General features: G+C 36.1%; 1 long non-coding RNA gene across 1 annotated transcript; it reads right to left on the minus strand.

Annotated features, from left to right (window-relative positions):
- Positions 1-1,064: 1,064 nt before the first annotated feature.
- On the minus strand, positions 1,065-2,689 carry LOC309811320. The gene is made up of 3 exons (XR_014295131.1): positions 2,592-2,689; positions 2,178-2,290; positions 1,065-1,131 (listed from the first exon to the last, which is right to left on the minus strand). It is a non-coding gene; the product is annotated as an uncharacterized lncRNA (long non-coding RNA).
- Positions 2,690-4,059: the final 1,370 nt, after the last annotated feature.

Consider the following 4,059-nt stretch of genomic DNA (forward strand, 5'->3'; position numbering starts at 1 on the left):
TGGATCTGATTTAGATAATTATATTCTCAATTCTGAGACTGATGCCATCATTGAAATGAAACTTTGGGGGTTCTGGAATGACAGGATTATATTTTTTCATGTGAAGAGACTATAAATTCTTTTTGATCAAAGACTGCTAAACGGCAGATTGCTAAAAGGCCTCAAATACTTCCTATCCCTGCAGCAATACTCCTTTCCAATGTGATTTTTCAGTTCTTTCTATTAAAGATGGAATCCATTTCCCCATGCCTTAAATGTGTTCTTGGCCACATGACTTTCTTTGGCTACTAGGACATTAACAAACATGAACCAAGCAGAGGATTAGAAAGTGGAAGTGGAATGGAGCTTACTTTAATCTGCTGACTTAAACCAGCAAGCCATGTGGATGAGTCCTGGCCAGCCTCTGAAACACACAAAGCCAAGTCATGCCTGTCATCCCAGTTGATGATGAGGTAATCATCAAACACACAAGTGAGGCTGTCCTAAGCTGTCAAGTTCCAGTGAGTTGGCTCAGATTGGTGTTATTTTATGGCGCTAAGTTATGTAGAGATTTGTTACGCAGCAAAAACTAACCAGTACAAATGTTAAATGTTGAGACGATGCCAAGCAACTCCAACTCTTAGTCACTGATGATGGGAAATGACTCTGGAAAACTGTTTGGCAGTTTCTTACAAAGTTAAACACACACCTACCGTAATATCCAGAAATTCCAGTCTTAGATGTTTACCTAAGAGAAATGAAAACACATAGTCGCACAAAGATTTTTACAAGAAAGTTCATAGCAGCTCTATTCATGACAGCAAAAATTGGAAATAAGCTAAATGTCAATCAACAGGAGAATAAACAAAATGTGATATATTCGATAATACCATTCAGGAATAAAAAGGAATGAATGACAAATATATAAATAAATAGATAAATATATAATAGATAAATATATAAATAAATATATAATTATTATATAATAATTATATTATAATAATAAAGAGATAAATAGATAAATCATAAAAAATTTAGGTTTAGTGAATGAAGCAAGATACAACAGTATTTACCATGGAATCCCATATATATAAAGTTCCCAGAGAAACATACAAGGAAACGGAGACAGCGGAGTAAAGGTGTGTACAGGTCCTCGGTGGGTTGAAATGAGATAGAAAGAAAGGAGATTTTGTTAGAAGTTTGAATGCTTGAATTTTTCACCTTAGTTTTTATTTTCTCTACATATGATTATTTTTCTCTTCTCTCCCCAATATTTCTGCCACAGTTTATTTTCCAGTTAAATATCAGTTAACTTCAGAGACCCATATAAGCAAAGCAGGCTGATGCCACAATCTAAAACATGAACAGCGTTGGACCTCAGAAAAGTGTATTAAAATAGTTTCCAGAATTGAAAGAAAAAATATGAAATTACTGGAAGCAAAATTATCAAGAACAACAACAAAATGATTTTAGTTTAAAAAAAAAGCCTTCTGCTCCTTAAGTATGTTCATCATATATGAATATATGATCACTTGATTTTGAAGAACAGTCCTTCCAGATAAATTGGGCAGGGATGGTTATCATTCTTTTTTTTTTTTTTTTTTACTGATTCAGATATTGAGGGGAGAGTGCATTGGTAACTTGCTCAAAATTAGGTGTTTCCTCAAAACCATTCCCAGAAGACAGGTTGAACTCTGAGAGCACTGTGTTTCTCAGTGGACTATATGTATTGAAAAATGTGTGCTGTCAATCCACAGAAACACATGTTTACATTTAACTCAACACTGGGATCTGAGGTAAAATCCATTAATCTAAAAGGAAATCGCCAATGCGATTTTATTCCACTAATTCATTCTGACCTATTATTTACAAAAGACTCAGAAACCAAATTCAAAAATTAATTCAACATATAGGAATTTCTATTCATAGTGTACTGAACCTAAATTTTTCTTTTAGGGCTGCTGGGTTTATTGTCTTTTGGGGTGGTTTGCTTTTGTTTTGCTTTGTTTTAATCTACTTTTAAAAATATATCAGTGACATCATAAAAGTTCAATGTAAAAACTTTTTAACATTCTTATGTTTTCATCTTATTCAAAACAAATGAACACTCTTACTAAGGACGTTCTAAGTAAAAGCTTTGTCTCCATGCTTGAAGTTTAAAGAAAAGATAGCACTTTCAATAAATTAAAGGTACTTACAGATTTTCCCCACACTTTTTGTCTAGAACCCAGTGGGATGTAAATTTAGTTCTAGAAAAGGGATCAGGTCTGAAAGCAGTCTTCTGAGTTGCTAAAACTCCCCTGGAGAAGTTCTGAGGAGAGATTGTAGACATAATCGTTGATACAGGTCATATTTACTAATTTTGTGTTCATTCTGCCATCTGTGACACCTAACTTTTAACACACATCATTATGCAAGATGATTGTTTTGATGTTTGGCTACATAACAAACCGGCCAAAATTTCACAGCTTAAAACAACCATCTGATTACGCCTCACCATTCTGCAAGTTAATTGGGATCGCCTGGGTAGTTCTAGGCCAGAGCTGTCACCGTTGGGGCCACAGCTACTGGGTGGCTCTTTTGGGCTTGAACATCTAAGATGACGCACTCACATGGCTGTTGGTTGATGCTGGCTGAAGGCTGGGAGCTCAGCTGGGCATGTTGACCGCAGCACCTCACATGGACCCTCAGGTGGCTTGGGCTTTTCACGGATGGCAGCTGGGCTCTAGGAGGCAGAGTTTGAGGAGTGAGTGTTCCCAGAGGACAGAAGCAAAAGCTGCCAGTCAGTGCTCTAAAAGGCTAAGCCTAGAAGTGGCACAGTGTCACTTCTGCCATTATCTATTACTTAAGCAGTCACAGGATGAGACTAGATTCAGGATGAGGGAAAATAAACTCTACTTTTCAAAGGAAAGCATTACAAAGAAATGGTGGCCGTCTTTAATCCACCAGACCTCTTGTCAATAAACCAAGCTATGGATAACATAAAAGGTGTTTTGAGGAAAAACATTTCTTATGCCTTCCATTTCTTCAATCTTTATCTCAATAATGTTATATGGCAAACAATGCCACATTCCTAATCAACCTATAGTCCACATTCTATGCTTTTTTTTAACATTGGAGGTTGTTTACTTCTTTCTGTAAGGTACAACCTTAAAAGCACAATTTTAGCAACCATATTTGTTCCTTCATACAGGTTTTTCTTTCCCACTTACTTTCATGAAAGTAAAGTCAGAGCCACCAGAATTTCTTTCAGATCATAAAGAAAGATCTCTCTACCACTAGGCTATGTTTCCCCTCTCCAACAGCTACAACCCACACAGAGCATTAAATGTGAACCTGGATACCTCCTTCATTATTTATTCCCAACTTCTAGCCTCTGCATGGTAAAATTATAACTGAGTGGGAAGCAATTTCTGTTCAGTTTAAGAATCTGTTGAAGTCATTCAAGTAACTTGTCCATAGCAACAGAGAGAAGCTACAATGTCATACTTGCAGCTTAATACTGAGCTCTGCAAATTTCACAAACATAATTTCCTTTTCTTTTTCACAAACAGGAGCAGTTCAAGTGTCAGAGCAGGTATGCTCATGTATGAGCAAACTCAATATACAAAGTTATAAATGGTAAATCTAAATTAAAGATTTAGTGTTTTCCCTTTCATTAACATTTACCTCTTATTGGGAAATTCAATTTTAAAAAGTCCAGCAAACTGTTATTGTATGTAGTGTAGAGGAACTTATATGACACAGCACCTACTCTATGACTCTGTACTGACCCTATGACTGTCTTGATTGCTGTAGCTGTGGAGTGAGTTTTGAAATCAGAAGGTGTACGCCCTCCCACTTTTTTCTCCTTCAAGATTGTTTTGGCTATTTGATGTCTCTTGCATTTCCATATGAATTTTAGGATCAGATATCTCTTGCATTTCCATATGAATTTTAGGTTCAGCTTATCCTTTTCTGCAAAAAAGGCAACTGGACATTTCACGGGGCTTGCATTTAATCCATAGATAATTTGGGGGGATTATTGTCATTTTAACAATATTAAGTCTTTCAGTCCATGAACACAGGATGTCTTTCTAT

Source organism: Mesoplodon mirus, assembly GCF_964341445.2.
Source record: "Mesoplodon mirus genome assembly, chromosome: 10".
NCBI lineage: Eukaryota > Metazoa > Chordata > Mammalia > Artiodactyla > Ziphiidae > Mesoplodon > Mesoplodon mirus.